Here is a 17,593-nt window from a genome sequence, read left to right as displayed (position 1 = left end):
TTCCTTTTTCTTTTCCTTCCTTCTGATAACAAGCCATGATTAATTTGCATATGTATTGTTGTTATTTATGGATTTTTGCTCTTTTTTGTGCCTACTTGGCAATATTGAGTTATCATGCTGGCTTCTTAGAAATAGGGAGACATTTTTCTTGCTGTGACTGCAGTTTTATCAGTTTTATGTCTTCATATTCTTCCATCTTTATTTTGCTTTCTCCGTCTGACTATATTTCAGTATTTTATCCCCTACCATCTCTGTCTCTTTTTCATCCAGTGTAGACATCTCATCCAACCTCCTTTGCAGCCTTTCATTCTCTTTTGCCTCCTTTTCTTACTCTCTGTGTATTTCTGACCCACTAAAGTGAGATCCCATCATGTTTTTCCCATCATGCTCTCCTCCCACCCTGTGGTGAGGCAGTGAACCCCCGGCCGGAGGTATAAAGGACATGATTTACAGGGCCCCTCTGCAACAAAAAGAAGAAAAAAAAGAAATAAGAAAACCTCAGATGAGAGATCAGTTTTCCAGCACAGTAGTCAATCGCTTCACTTAAAAGTTTCACTCTTTAAAGGTTTGCTTTGAAATACGGCGCTCCGGCCCCCGACACGGTGTGGTCCAATTTTGTCAAGTTGCAAAAGTGCCAAAATGTATTTCCATGGGAGAGGAAAACAGTGATAAAGCTGGTATTTGTTTTCTCCATATGTGCTCTGTTGACATGTCTGGATGGAGCAACAGGGAGATCCAAATGAGTGAGGAAGTGGGAGCATTAAGGCCCAAAGCTGCGGTATTGACACATTGTAATGCTCCGTTTTAAAAGAAAACATGGGATGTAAAGTCGAGATTAAATGAAGTCTGGCTTTTTCATCTTGCGTTAGTCAGGTTTTTCAAGTTTGAGGCTGAAACGTGCAGCCTTCTGCACGCTGCTGCTGTTAGAGGTGAATGACAAGATGGTTGAACTTCAGAAAAATTGTGGTGTTGTTCTGAAAGCTGTATTCAAGAATGCTGTTGATTTAAAGCCCCTTAAAAAACTCGGGCAAAGGTGAAAGCATGATGCTGCTAGGTTGTTGTTCTGAAATAAGGCCACAAAAAATTTGTAGGATTGCATTGCTAATTCTGTGATGAATTGACGTTATTGGGAGTGTCTACTTGAACAAGTGTGATAAACATATCGACACGGGACTGGATATCTGGTAATCTGCCACAGATTGTTATTGAGACCCAAAAGCGTTTCACAATGGCTGCGTAAATTTAAAATACTTTGAATTTCTGAAGCGAGACAGCAGTGGATATTTGATTTATTATGACTCTAAAATAGTTTTTATTTTCCCTGAGAAACATTGAAAGCATTTCAGCGTTTTTCTCAGGAACAACCTGCCTCATACTCTCACACATTTACGACTGGTGATCAAAAAGTTCAGAGATTGTTCTTGTTGCAGGTGAACAGAGCGAGCACGGTGATTCTTTTCTTTTGTGAGTCAGTTTTCCAAGTTATAACTGCACTCTGTGCTACATGCACAGGTGCAGTGGTCTTTAGAAAGGATGTTACACAGGTGCTGATGTTGATCAAGCAACGTAACTTGGAATGCTTACTCGTGAAAGTTCCCGTCTTTAAACATTTTGATGGTCTCTTTTACACCATGGAGCTTTCTACTATAAACACACTCCTCTGCCATCGGCCAAGTTGCAGCATAGAAACAGTTAAAGTACTGGTTGGACAAAGCCTATCAGTGATTTCATAAAGTGGTGCAAAACTCAGCAGCCTGGAAGTCAGAGCATGAGGCTTGTGGCTGGAAAGTCACCAATTTACATCCTGGACAGAGACAAGAAAAATGAATAAAAGTTTCCACTCCCTGAGCAACCAAGGCATTTTAGTCCCAATTGGTCGGATGGAGCAGGTCCATAGTCAATAGCAGAAGGCTATTTACACTGGAAAACTCCCAGTTGTAAACTTGTGGAAGCATGAAGCAGGTTGTGTTGGAAATTGTAGACCTTCCCCAGACTTTACTCTGGTATAACTGGCTAATTGTAAATATGTAAAAGTGCTATTGTGTTGAGACTGGAATGAGAATCTGACCACTAAATACTGAAATTATTAAGTTCTGATATTACGCTTCCTGCCACAAAATGATGGCTGTACTTCACTCAGGCTTTTCCAAATTTTTCATATCATGCTTACTGAACATAACCCAACACCTGTCCTGTTGGAAAACAGCTGCAGCTGTTAAATTCAACACTGTGTTCCTCCAATTAAGTGAATAAGTTGGGAACAGACACCAGAAACTTTGATTTGGCTGTCCTCATGACGACCTTGTAGATATTTTTACCAAGACGTACCATGTCATTTTAGTACAAACCGGAAATGCTGCAAATTCCAACTCAATTGTGTTTCCCATTTTTTTTTCCTTCTATTGGAGGAGCAGTGCTGTATGAGACTTTCATAAATATGTCATTAAATATACAGGAATACATTGAAGCAGACATTGCATAGAGAAATATAACAGCAAGACTAAATTGTACATAGCAGCTCCTCAAACCTTCACCAGGAGCACCTACTATTGCATGCACAGTGGTGTTGTAAATGCAGACCCATGTTTAAAGACACGGTTGTTGAGTAAGAGTTTGTCTATTGGCCAAAATCAGAAGTACATTGAGTCCTGGTCAACCTCACCTTTATTGTCATTTGAAAACAACAGTGGGCAGATAGATAGACATTCCTCCTGAACCAAAACACTGCCAGACAGTGACAGGCTGGGCCCATAAAACTCACTGCTGGATACACACCAATATATCTGTATTTTAGTGTCAAAACAAATCGCAAACACCCATAAAGGTTATTACTCTTATGTAACCACAACCGAGAGCAAAGCCGCTGTTGGCCTAAAATGTATTTAAAAAAACTGCAAATATTAAATGAAAAAAAAATTCGCGATTTTCCGTCATTAGAGAAATGTAGTGAGCACATAGTTTGGTCCTCTGTGGTTGTGCAGCTCCGTCAGTATTGATTGTCATAATTTCGATGTATCGGTGGCAGGGTCGTATCCTGTAGTTAATGTAGTTAATCTGTTGTATTGTTATAGAGGGTATGAATGCAGAAATTGGCATTTAGACTTAAATTCTCAACGTACACGCTTTACACGCTTTACGTCAGCTTTTTAATTTTAAGAGTTGTATGACCATTTAGTCCTGAAAGATTTAGATTTCCAGCTATGCCAGCAGCTGTGTGAATCAGACAGTGACGTGAGGAGCTCAATACTGATGTCAGATAAAATAACAAGTAACAAGTAACAAAGGAGCTATATGAAACGCTACGAATTCAGTTCATCCTCATGGAAACATGAATGTGTTTCATAGCTGTCTTTTCAATAGTTGATGAGACATTTCAGTCAAAACTACGAACATCGCGGTGCCACTGGAGGAAAAGTTAGAAGGATACATTGATACACAAAAAAAAAACAGGTGTTCAAAGACATGCGTTAGATTAATTGGTGGTTCTACAGATCCTGTAGGGGTGTTATATGGATGGATGGATGGATGGATGGATGGATGGATGGATGGATGGATGGATGGATGGATGGTGTTAAAACAGATTCATTGGCAATAGTGGGACTGACCCGGTGGGGTTGAAGGCAGATAAATAAGTTTACATATCAAGTAAAGTGGCCCACAGTTGGCGATGGACAGACCAAATGACTTCACAAGTCAGTCGGTAACCAGAACAAGTTTCAAACCTGCCATATTAATAGTTGGGACAACGTACTCTGGGAAATGTCTGTGTTGTTTGGTCATAAATTCTGGTTATGTAATCGTAACATTACAATTGGAGCAAACTGATGCCACTGCTTTTTCTGAACGCGATGTGGTAAAACGATCAGGGTTTACATGTACTGTGCACACAGACCTTGACTAAAGTCTACTCCTACATGATGATTACATGCTGGTTTGAGGATTGAGGCAGATTAATAAGATCAAAGCCTGATCTGTAGCGCGGAGGATTGTGTTGCAAAAGAGGAGAGCTAATGAATTCAATTCCAAATATTAAAAGGAATTTTAATAAGCTTTCAACTATATCATCTTATCAAACATCATTTCTATGAGCTATTAAAATGTCAGCTAGAGATGATAAGAGCCAATAAACTTTTGATGCTAATGCTCATGCTGAGTGTCATACTCTTTGCACTTGGATTTCTATCAGCTTTAATTTTTCCGATGATGAGGGTCAATAAAACTAATTTACGTTAGACATATAATTTCCAAATTAAAACTGCAAGCAGTGATATGCGGTCCCTCGCACGCTGCATGTCGGGGATCCAGCGGGTCGGGGCCGCCGGCTCCCCGACGTTGCAGCATGCAAAGGTCCGCATATTCCCGCTTGCAGTTTAAAAAAAATTCTCAATCTCGTTCCTTATTCTTCTTCTTTTTTTTTTAATTGCTTTTTTTGGCGGCTTTGAATATTTTGGACATACTTTGGATATTTTGGATGACTTTTTTATTACTTTTTGGAGTACGACCTTTTTCTGAACTGACATGCATGCATTAAGTTACTTCTCACTGTGAGGCAACTGCTCTAACCAGTGCACCACTGTGTCATACTATAGCATGTTGTCCAAAATATTGAAGAAAAAAAAAAAAAAGTCTCTTTCAGGGGATTTTTGTTTGAGTTCTGTATTGTTGTTGACCTTTGGTTTGGTACTAGTATGACTGCATGTACAAACCCGAAGCTCAAACCCGTGTCTCCATGAGGTCGTTTCCAGCTCTGAAGCGGCGTCGGAGACCGCTGGACTATCTTCAGCGCCGGTGAATGAGTCGCGGCAGGAGAAAGTGTTTCATTCAGAGCTTCCAGTGACTCAACCGACAGTCTGGTTAACTCACCAGGTAAAAGATTCTACTTCACCAAGGTTGATATTAACGGTTCGAATTCCACCTGTTGATGGTGATTCAACTTTTAGTGAAGTTGAAACATTTGGAGAAATTGAAAAAGTTTTGCATACACTACACATTACAGGAAGATATTTAATATCACTGCAGACCCCCTTGGAAACATGTATATCTACTATCCAAAGAATATCTGTGGCAATTTTGGTCGCATTTGAATGAATATCTGTGGACGGTGGAGTTATAGGTTGCAGTGAGCCAAAGATTTGTCACAAAGCAAACTCTCTCCTGGGAAGATTGGTGGTGCAGTGGTTAGCACTGTTGCCTCTCATCTAGAAGGAATGGGTTTTGAGCCCCTCCTTTAACATGACTTTTAAATAAAATCATACTATGGCATGTCATCCAAATTATGAAAAAAAAAGTGATACTAACAAAAAGTGGACGACGTGCTGTATTATGACTTTTTGGCCACCATCGATCGACGAAAACGAATTGTAATGATAACTTTTAATTCTAAACATGTTAAGAGTGCCAGACTAAATTCCAAGTCCGTCCGACAAAATTTATAGGAGGAGTTCGTTAAAGTACAACATGTGTGAATCTTCAAAAATTCAAAATGGCGGACTTCCTGTTGAGCTGACGTAATGGTGCAATGTAACTTTTTTGTACATCTCGGTGTGATACACATGTCCACCGAACTTCATGTATGTAGGTAAAGGTAGCCGCCGGGGCATCTGTTTAGGGAGGAGCCATTAGGCCACGCCCACTCGCGACTCCACTAAAATGCGTCATTTTTCGCCGGGACACACGCGTGTACCAACTTTCATGAGTTTTTTAGTATGATAAAGCCTCCAAAAATGCAGTTGTTTACGGAAAATAATAAAAGAAAATCGCTTGAATAACAATAGGGTTTTCGCACCATCGGTGCTCGGGCCCTAATGAAACACAAGCAAAACTTTTGAGTAAAAGATTTCAAAGCGTGAATTCATGAATGAATATATTCATTGAAGTTTTGTCAAATCTGGACAGTTTCTGTAGATTCAATAAAAAATGTTTTACTTTAGTGGAGGAAATGGCATTTACAAGCTTTAATCGTATGACCCAGGCTCCGGGTCACTGTTATTCTCATATTGTTGATATGACACGGGTTAATGTTGTACAAGACTGTGGGTATATTCATTTTATAATCTGACCTGTTATGTTACTACGTAAATGATGTTATATAACTGTCACCCGTGATGACTCCTCCAGACACATTCCAGTCAACAGATACCTTAAAAAATCGGTTTGATTATTGATTTTGATCAAAAACCTGAAGCCTCTGTGATTCACATTTAATGTTCTTATGAGGTAAGATCTGCAAAAGCTTTCATTTGTAACCCCTGGTGGTTTTACCCTGCAGCTACATGAGAACATGACTGCATAACAACTTCTCATTCAACTATAGGATAAGTGGAAAACTAGAGTGATCCACCATCACTCAGTGTGTGTGTGTGTATCCTACGCAGAGCAGTGAGCTCCTTCCAACATCCCGTCAAAGTGGGTGTTACACATACACATAAGTGATGGATTTTGTAATATAGTTGGTAATTCATATTAATTTCCCCGACAGAAATAATAAAAAAAAACAACAGATAAATCATACATGTTTTAAATATAACACAAGGCACCTTTAAGAGTGATGATTTTAAACGGTACACCCAAATAAACTATGGACGTGTTTGCAGGGTAAATAACATTTTGAATTACTGGTTTAAAGTTAATTTTCCTGGAAAGGGATCGGCGCAAGAAAACTGAGGGAAGGATAACACTGCAGGTTTTATACAAACCCACCCAATTCCAAACTTCTAAAATATAAGTCTTATTTAATCATTTTATTAGGGCCCGAGCACCAAAGGTGCGAAAGCCCTAGTGTTGTCCAAGGAATTATTATTCTTTTCGTTCCTTATTTTTCTCCGCAAAGAACTGCATTTTTGGAGGCTTTATCATATTCCAAAACTCATGAAAGTTGGTACACACATCTCTCATTAGAGCACCAAGTTTCATGAGTTTTTAAAGATGTTAAAGCCGCCCAAAAAAAAGACAATTCTCTTTAAAGAATAATAAGGAACGAGTTTGAGAAAAAAAATTATAACTGCAAGTGGGAATATGCGGACCCTCGGGTGCTGCACATCGAGGAGTTTGCGTCCCCGACCCACTGGATACCCGACGTGCAGCATGCATATCACTGCTTGCAGTTTTAATGAAAATTTATATTGTCATTAAAATAGACTGACAGTTTTTCTTCAGACTCACTCTGGATATCCGAGTTATACTACACCATTCTGGAAGTATGATGAGGAATATGATTAGCAAGTGGTAGTTACCTAATTTCTGCCTTGTAAGGTCTTCATGCTTTTAACTGCTAACATATAAAATATTTGCTTTGACGACAGCAGTTAAAAAGGATGATACTGGTCAAATCCACGATGAAGGAGAAAGATTTAAAATGTTATTTCTAAGAGAAGAAGAGTTGCAGAACGAGACAGTAGGAACTGGTATTATAAAACAGCCTATGTTTCTCTCATATGAAGATGAATTGAAAATTAAATTTGTGTTTTCTTCAAGAAAAAAAATTAACAAATAGCCAGCGATGCACAGTGAACATTGGTTCCTTGATAAAAAAAATTTTTCCACATTAGGAAAGGAAATACAAAAAACGTGATACTGAGGATACCCACAAATGAAAAACCGGCCAAAGTGTGCTTTGACTTGTGATTGTTGGAACGTCTGTCAGTGACGGACAGGAGAAATCTGTTGGAGAGAAGTTCATCCAGCTGTCAGGCTTTGATACAGATGAGTTACTAATAGTTTGGAAATGAAGAGACAGGGGATGATATTAAATGATCACTAAAGTCAAAAGACAACCTTGAATCTCCAACGTCAAATACGTTTCACCCCACAAAGAAAACACCCATCTAATCCTTTTAAAAAGGGTGAAGATGTGTGACATTATTTCACTAATTATCAACACCAATGACATTATGGAAAAGGAATAATTATGTGTTCTTTGAGGATAACATAACTTGAAAATTGCTTAAACAAACCAGTTTTCTCTACAGAACTCACCTCGCCCTCTGGCAGATTTTGCCTCACTTGCTTTCAGCGAAATAAGATTTTAAGTCTCAACATTACACTGAATGACTTGTCAAGATGGATATCTTTTGCAGCACAGGAGAAAGAGAAAACCGACTCTCGTATCCAAGTGACGCCAACTGCTTTTTCTTTTTTTTTTTTTTAATTCAACGAGAGGCTTTGAATGGTTTCCGCAGACATAAAGGTCGTATCACTCCCTCAGCATGTTGGGAGATGATGTCAGAGTCCAGGTGAAAATGAGGCAAAAGCCAAAAGTGAATACAGAAGGTTTCCACACAGCCGAAGCGTTGCTTGACAACACTCGGACAGTGATGTTGTATAAAACCGGTTTGTTCTGTAAATCAAAGCCTGACTGACAGGAAACAATGACGTTGAGAAAAGTGTCATTTCTGCAAAACTGTGGATATCACTGACTTTAACTGCACGCATTTGTGACAGGATTGAACTCGTGAATATTGAACAGAATAAGTAAAAATACACAAACACATTCAGAAAGCTTCAGTGAAGATGTGGTTTGATGTTAGACCAGATGTCTGCAGAAGAATTTATAGACTTTCTGCTTTTGTTATTATGTGGAGAAAATCTGCAGAAAGAAGCCCAGAAACATTCACGCACACTCGTGAAGTCTCATAAAAATACAGACGTTTCTTCATAGCATTATTGAAGGACTGGACACACGAGACTTTAATACCCACAACATATAAATGCACACACCAAAAGTATACTGACACACTAGAAGCTCTCGCACACACTCATTCACCTTATTGGCTTTCAGTAAGTCAGCCAAGAAGATCATCTAGTACTTCTGGTGTCCCTCTCTGCTCAGGGATTTACTGTCCCTCTCTGAGGAACCGTTACTAATGCTGCTTCGCTGCCCAGAAATCCTATGATTCTTCAGAACACAGCCACACCAGGCACAGAAAAAACTATCAGGAGCACCTGCTGTTTTCATGAACCTGGCTGAACCCAGGTGAAACCTCTGATCCTGCACTCAAATCACCCAATAAATTGCCTTGTGCCATGACGGATTCTGACAGGTCGAAGGAGGACTTTTGAGCCTTGAGACAGTTCATACATGGACTGTTACGAAGCATGTCCAGTTCAATATATACTTAGCAAAAACTGCTCCGTGCAATAAATATGAAGGGATTTGTGTTGGTGATATTTCTCAAGACATTCAGCTGCATGTCACGAGGCACAAATGGGGTTAGACAGAGGGAAGAGCTTTTTATGATAGTCTTAGTATGTAATATTTGCCATTAAGCTAGCAGCATGGCATGCAGTGGGTCTGTGGCTGAAGCAAAGAAGGAAACCAAAGGAAACTGAAGTTTGGATGCCTCTGGACTGCCTGTTCATTGTTTAGTGTGTGCATTAGCCTATCATTACTAGGGGTGGGCCTTTTAAGCAAAATTGCTATTCGAAATTCTGTGGGAACTACTCGATTTAAAATACATTTTTAGCTGGCGGCTGGAAAAAAGATTTTGGGTGCCTTACCGCCACCATTTGATGGGAGTAACGCATTACAACCAGTTGCCGGTAAAAACGGGAAATAAGGAGGAACGATATTCACACGTTAATCGATTTTTTTTTTTTTTTTTAATATTTCAATGAACATTCGAAAATCATGACCCATCCCCAATCACTATATACATTATATTGGGGCAAAGTACAAAAAATGCCTATAAATGATCTTATGAAACATCATTAAATTATTTCATTGTATTTGTTGCCGTCATCAGGTCAAAATTGTAACTCGTTTATTACCTGCAGATCTATGACATTCCTATTGGCCTCGGCTTTACTTTGTGTTCGGTGCAAATTTTGCAAATATTAGTACGCCAGCATTTTTAACTCGGGTGATGAAAATGGCAAAAGATTAAACCTGCTAAACAACGGTAGGTTAATATTGTCTTCTTTCTGAACCTGTTAGCATGCTGACCATTACCATCAAGCTGAAGGAACTGTTGTCCCTCGGTATAGCCTCAAAGTGCTGTTAGTGTTACTGTCGACTCACAACATGTATTACTCTACATCTTAATCCACATTGATGCAAAAGACCCAAAATGACTGAAATTAAAGATCAAAGCACTTACTGGCTTGAGTTGCATTGCTTCATCCTACGTCTGATGATAAATTTGTAATATGGGTACAATCAGTGTAGATTAACACGAGAGCTTTAAGTGATGGACAAACACACAAAGCTAGAGCAGATTGTGTTTACTGCAGGTGTCAAAGGTTTGAACTGAGCACATGACCGTCCGGCCTCCAGTTTCTTTTTTTAAGTCTAGAAGGCCCCTGAATGAGCTACGTTTACTCTTACTGGGTATATTGCCAAAGTTGGTTCTGGACACTTTGGTTTTACTGAGACGACACTGTGCCAGAAAGGCGGTGGCCTTGATTCATGTTGACATCAGAGGAAGGGAAAATTGAGTAAAAAAAAAAGCTGCTTTGTGTGAGTTTTATAGCCTTAATCAGTGATAATAGGCTCACTGATTGCGCACACTTCTGACATGTGTGCACTCTTTCCTTTTGAGTAAAAAAATACCTGTATTTTTTTTCCTTTTCCATTCTTTGTATCCTTCTGTATCCCTCATGTTTGCGGTTGGTTCACCACTCTATAGTCATTATCTTAAATTAAATTAATGTGTACCACACATGATTCAAGCAAATGCGTGTTTTTTAATAGGAATTTTCCTTCCTCACATATCTGTTAAAAAATTACAGTGAGATAAGACTTTATTGTTTTTAATGCGATTACTATAACCCCATAATCTCTTTCTTCCTACTTCTGGTTTCCTGTGACGTCTTGACAGGGTAATAAGGTCTGCACTTTGTTTTCATAGGTGCGAGCAGTTATGGCACAATATTCTGTGTTGATGGCCTTGCCAGTCGCTGTCTCTCAGGTTTCTATTTTAATGAAATAATGATGACAGATGGGAGAAGCACGAACCAGAAATCTGACAGCCGAGATGGGCGGTGGTGAGGACGACTCACCACCTCGGTTTCTGTACCTGTCTATGTCTTTTGGCTTGGTCTATCTGATTCATGCTGTGAGGTTAATGAAGACAGAAACAGAAAATACCGCAACACCAGATTTGGTTAATGATCTCTATACTTCAGCTGTTTGCACAAACTAACTGTATGTTTGCGAAAAGACAGATTTGCTGGAGGGATGTAGTTTCATCCTGATATATCAAGTAATATTTTGGTGTGTGTGTTTGTGTGTAAATACGATTACAAAAACTCATTTAAATCTTTACCCCGCCCCTGGACTGTTTGTTATCTGTGTAATAGAAAGCCTTTTAAAGTACCTCATTATACACAGATACCCTTGTCAAGGAGAGTTGTGCCTCTTACTCTGTTGCAAACATCATGTACATGCTGATATTTCAATGGTACCTTTTCGTTCTCATTTCATAAACCTTTCCCAAGAACCTACCATTAGTTAGTGGTATCTGTCAGTCTGGACTGTTAGCTTGACCTCTTATTTTGTATAAATGGGCTTAAATCAAGAAAGTGTGAAAAATCAATGTTCCCAATTTGAATTATAAAATCGCTGCTCCTCCTATTAGTCCGATTCAATTGAAAAAAACAACCCCGGGATACAAGAACAGACTCACTTCAAACACACATACAGTACATACACAAGTCATTTTTGCATCATTCCATCCATCTCAGTATCTCACTGTTGGACAGAATCAGAATTTTTGTCCATTTGACAGTCATTAAAACCAGAGGTCTAACCCACATAGGAAGTTGGAGAAAAAGGTCCATCTGTCATTCAGAGCTGCCATGTAGTTGGAAACCATGAAGCAAGTCTGTTTATCAGCTGCAGTCTTTGCTCTGAAATGAATCGCTTTTCTGAAGTTGAAATATTCTCAGAGTTAGAAAAAAAAGTGTGAACTGTACTGTGATCTAATTTCTGACAAAACCTGAAGCTGTTTGTTTTAATATGCATACTTTTTTTTAATGAAATATCCAAATGAAGTGTAGGTCGGTATTATATATTAGGTAGTACACCTGTTACAGAACTAGATCTAAGTTTTCAATTCAACTGAAATTAAACATATGGGATTTCCCATATAGGAATGTAAAATCTTTTGTCGCTTTAATATAAAACCTTTCAAAGCTGTGCATTTGACATTTGACAGAAACAGTAAGAATAAAAGTAAACTTGAGAGACCGATTAGAAAAGTCCTCACTTAACTTGCTGTCTTGCTGTACCTCGGCATTGTTGTGATGGAAGAAGTCACAACTAAAACTGATGTTAAACTTTCAAATCATTTCAAGGCTTTAAACAATTTAAAAACTAATTTATGACATTTCAAATTGAGTTAAAAGCACAAAGCCAAAGTACAGAACAAACCCAGTTGTGTCTCATCTCAGTTTTCTTTGTTATAGAAACATGTCGTGACTGAACTTGGGAACTTGTGTTTTTGCTTGTGATCTTAGTTTTGCTTCAGGTCATGTTGTTACAGTTTGTTTTGAGTCAGAACAAACTGTATAGTTCCACCTCCGGATTAAAGACACACGAACAGGCAAGAAAAGAGCTTACTTTGATCCTTGCGCTGAAATTATGCTAAAACCTCATAAATCTGGTTTGCACTGTCATACCGTACGCTACTTCCTGTCATGGTAAACACCATTTCCCGTTTTAGCGTGGTTCATTCGTTCAAGTGGACGAGTCAAGCGCCACACAATAGATTAAAACGCTGCTATTTAGCGGTCCGAGTATTAAACACAAAATGTGCCACTGTCTGCCTCAAACATTTGCATATAAACTAAAAATATGAAAATCATACAGTGTTTTTTTTTTAATCATTACAGTATCATGAAACATACAGTTACAATACTCAAGTGTATCAATATTTTTCGCACCCCTAATACTTGTATTTGTGTTGCTGGTTGCTGTATTAGCTAATTGAGCTGAGCTAGTTCACGCTTTATCGTAGATATTTTTTTGTGCCATACACGTCATCACCTTTTGAGACAATGTTTTGATTATGGGCAAAACGGTTTACGCTGAACTACAGATCCTGCAACTGATTAAACGGTCAATTTTACAGCAGGTTTCTTGTGAATTTACGACAGAATGGAAAAGTTAGCGTTGACTTCAAACTTGCACAGCTGCTGCAACGAGCTGCAGCTTCTTAACACCTGCTACGACCTTAAAAAAAAGAGCGAGTTGGACATAAAATCAGCAACCCAATTTAAAATTACGACTATCCTGCACGTCTCAAAGCGCCCAGCTGGAGCGTTCATAATTCTGGATCCCTACAATCATAACCTGCTACTGATTCTGGCTGCATGCCTGTCTGTCTGCTCTGAATACTCCTGTGTGTATAATATATATGACCTGCGTTGGCCTTTACTCTCTAAGTCATGTGAAAGAGTTGTCTCTCAAACAGCTTCCTGGAGCAGCATTTGGAAAACAGGCTGTTATTAATCTGTGATGGAATGAAGCAATGCCACATGATCTGGATTTATTCACATATTCCCAGAAGAAAAAGGGAAGAAATCGCCTGATTTGTTTAAACACAACACTGGGCACTTCTGCAGCTGGTTAAATGTTTCATAGCAACTGGGATTAACAATAAGGGTGGTGGGGTTTTTACTTTGGAAAGACGACGAGAAGTCTTTGAAAACAGGAGCTGGTTTTTGACCTGTGGGTTAAATTGCAAGTATGTAAAACGAGCATCCGAAGTTTCTTTAAACCTCAAGTTTTGAAGCAGGAGAAAAGCTGTACTTTGCAAACCCATATTTATTCATGTCTTTCGATACATCTTTTTCAAGACCGCGAATCGTCCCGATGGAAAGTGTGACCACTCAGAACAGACAAACACGTTTAGAGGCGTTATTCATCTCAGTATTCCCTGGTTGGACGAGGGTAGTTCTACCCAACTGAGCATCGGTTTTAATATAATGGCAAACAGTATTGAGATTGTGGACTTGTGGTCTTATTGTGTTAGCTTGCCAACTGACTGTTAGCAAGCTCGTCAATGCTGTGCTATAGCTGGCATTTAGTGAAGTGCTACATTGGGGAACAAAACGCCAGAGGGTCGTAAACATAACACCGAACAGTTATAGATTAGATTAGACAGACTGACTCAATGTTTTGGATATGGTAATATCGTGATATGACATAAGTGTTGTCTTTTACTGGTTTTCAAGGCTGCATTACACTAAAGTGACGTCAACTTACTGGACTGCTGTAGCTTTTCTGTTATTTTCCTTTTCTCATTACTCATTATACCCACATCGCTGATGATTATAGGTCAAAAATCTCTGCGTAAATATTTTGCCAAAACATCAACTTTCATCCTACAATATCGTTGAAATATCAACATCGAGGTATTTGGTATCTTAATACCAGGACCTGCAATCAGATGATATATTGCTGTGTCTGTCTTTTCTCGGATGGGAAAATTACCAGAACCAACACACGTAAAGGACTTTGCAACAAAATAATGGAAGTAGTGTTTTTAGTATTTTGTCCACCACCCCATAGCTTCTCGTGTGCATGGATGTAGTCCTTCCTGTGTGTGTTTATGGGAACCACATGGCATCTGTCAAGTGTCAGCTCCTCCCACCTCAGCCACATGTGAGCAAAGAAAAAACACACAGAAAACCCCAGAACCCTGGCTGTGTAAAGTGGGTCAGCACCTTCAACGTCTTGTTTAGGAAACACACACAGAAACAACACGTTGAGTGAAAATGAGAAAACGTGACTGCGACTCCCGCCGAAAAATGTAAACAAGATGATTTTAAAAAGATGTTTTTTTTTACAATGAGAAGATACTTTATTTATTAGAAAAGTAATTTTCTCTTCATCGTAATCATTTCGATTTGTATCTTTGGCTGTCTTTCTCATGATCCTTGTCCTCTCATTTTGATTCCTGCGGTTTCTCCAGCAGCGGCAATTCTATCCAGCAGTCTATTTATTTTCGTATAAACTACTGCAGTGTGTCTTTCAACATCGTATGGGTCTAACAAAACCCATTATGCCAGAGATAACTATATAATTTACTTTAACAGACCCGTTTGAGGAATTAGAGCCAGTCTTTTTGCCTTGTTAAAACCCCTGATATTAAATGAGGCATTCAAAGGCAAAAAAAAAAACAACCAAAAAAACTTGTTTGGTGTTGAAGCCAGTTATCATTGTAAAAATGGATTAAATGCAACAAAATAGCAGACATATTGAAAGTACACCATTTCTGCTGGCCACCAACAAAATATTGGTGACCTGCCAAAGCAGCCAATTGAGTTGGCACCTTTCAGGCAGCAGCCATCATTTACAAGCACGTGTCTGGTGTTTATGAACCGCCAGACATTTTTCTTGGCAGGGTTGAAGGGCCCTATGAAACAGTATGTGGACCCATTGTACAGTGAAACCCGCTGTTGAAACAAGTGCTAATGGGAATCTTGCATTTGGTGGGGAGCTCATCTCAGCAGGATGCCTCACCTTCTCAGTGTCAGGGCAGCCACTGTATTCCACCACATTTCTGTGGATAATAATCCTCCGTCAGGCTTTATTTGGACTGTGCCCAATCGAGGGGAGAGGAGAGCAGAATAGAAAACAGAAGAGAGAAAATGTCAGGAGAAGAAACCACAGAGAGGTGAGAGGAGATGTGAGGGGAAAGGCGAGAAGAGCAGAGAGAGGGGGAAAGGAGATGCAAAGAGGAGGTGCGACAATCCACCCATTTCCTTTATGTCCATCATCGACCAATTAATCTGCTAAACACTGGCCCGACCTCATGCGTGCGCACACACACACACACACACACACACAAACACAAACACACATCTATCATTGTCACATTCTCCATGGAGAATGGCGAGACCCATATATTCACACGCTGAATTTATGTCTGATAGCACACTGCACACGAAGGCGGATTAAAACTCAAATTCATTGTGTCGTGCGTAATGTTGTGTAGTTGTTTGGCTCACAAGATTGGAAACTACAACATAGTATATTTACAGTCTAGACAGTCAGTTTCTATGAATTCTAGTGATATTTCGTATCATGTCCATTTGCCAGAGCTGTTATATTTAAACTTTCAAGGTTTTGTTCCCTTCATGACTTCGACTCTTGTTCGACAGCCAAGGATTTAACAAGGAAAAAAGCCCCGCTCTCCCGCTTGAACCCTGTAACACAGCTATGCTATAACATGGATTAATGTTAAGTGCCTTGCCCGAGGGCAGCTTGATGATATTTCCTGCAGGAGTGGAGAGCGTTAGTCATTCACCTATCCTTTCTCAGAATTTTCCATTTCTTCAAACAAGCCAGCATCTCTTAAATCTACAAGCTTAGTCAATATTCACAGTGGAAGATGTGACTGCTTAGAACACACTGATGGTTTTGTACAACGTCTCCAACCATTGAATTTGAGTCTGGTGCTGGTCCTGAGGTTTAAGCAGACACTTATTTCCTCCCTAAAAGTTCCAGCAGCCTCATGAAAACCTTGCTTGCCCCTTTGCACAGTGCCCTTTGGAGGTCCCCAATATAGTCCAGTTAAACGTGCCCTCTCCCTGTTTTCGTTTTTGTGCTGCATCTGGTTCCCATCCCGCTTCCTGAGGTTTAGATTAAAACATCTTGAGTTTCCAGCTGCTGGAGAGCCGCTTCCAGCGACTGTAACCCTGAATGGATGAACCAGAGAGGGAGGAAAGGACAAAGAGAGGACGACGGAGAGGTTTGGGTGTATGAAGGGAGCAAAAGAGAATAAGATAAAGAGAAAAGCAAAGACAAAGAGAGGTTGTAGAAGTCTTTCCATGTCCCATGTGAGAAGTCAGCTGCAGTCAGTTCCCGATAACGTGATTGGCAGGATACAACTGATAATAATTCATATTCCCACAGCCAAAGAATATTCTTTTTGAACTTTAAACTGTTTTATAGTTGTGGTTTTTTATTCCAAATTTTACTCCAGTTTAGGTCATTTATACGACTGTATAATCAAATCTATATTTCCTAATTTAACTCTATATTTGAGTGAATTAATGAATGCTCGCTGCCATCTGCTATGTTGAATGGAAATACAGTTTATTAGACATGCAAGATACATTATTTTCCTGCCATTGCTTGTACAAGACTTTTGCTTTTCTTACTAGACTCATCCAATATTTGGTTCACTTTCTTAGTGCGAATATGCAAATTATTTAAATTGTACGTAAACCTGAGTTCTTGTTCTTTCGGTCCAAATTCCAGTAATATGAGGCCTTCGAATCATCGCTTTTTGATAACCAGCTCTTCTGTGCATAATTTACACACAAACGGCATGAAAGATAATTAACATATACACTTGTACGTTGTGGTTATTGTATGAGGTCTGATGTGACACCAGGCTTTATGCTTGAGCAGTTTATAACTGTGTATACGCCGGGAATATTATGCTCGACTGAGCGGTACGAGAAGTCTCGACAACAACAGTCCTAATATGACACAGGTGCCTACTACATGTCTGGAGGAACATACGAAGATGAACATAAATTTGTTGCATGAATAAACTGGAAAACACATGCAGGTAGCAGGGCGATTGCGGATTCAGATGTCACATCTGGCTTTCATGTCATTCTCTGTAGTGTGATTGTTGCA

The sequence above is a fragment of the Brachyistius frenatus genome, unplaced genomic scaffold, assembly GCF_029030835.1.
Source record: "Brachyistius frenatus isolate BFR_SWC_R1_liver_20210118 unplaced genomic scaffold, ASM2903083v1 Contig_230, whole genome shotgun sequence".
Lineage (NCBI taxonomy): Eukaryota > Metazoa > Chordata > Actinopteri > Embiotocidae > Brachyistius > Brachyistius frenatus.
Note: the sequence above shows the minus strand (reverse complement) of the source record.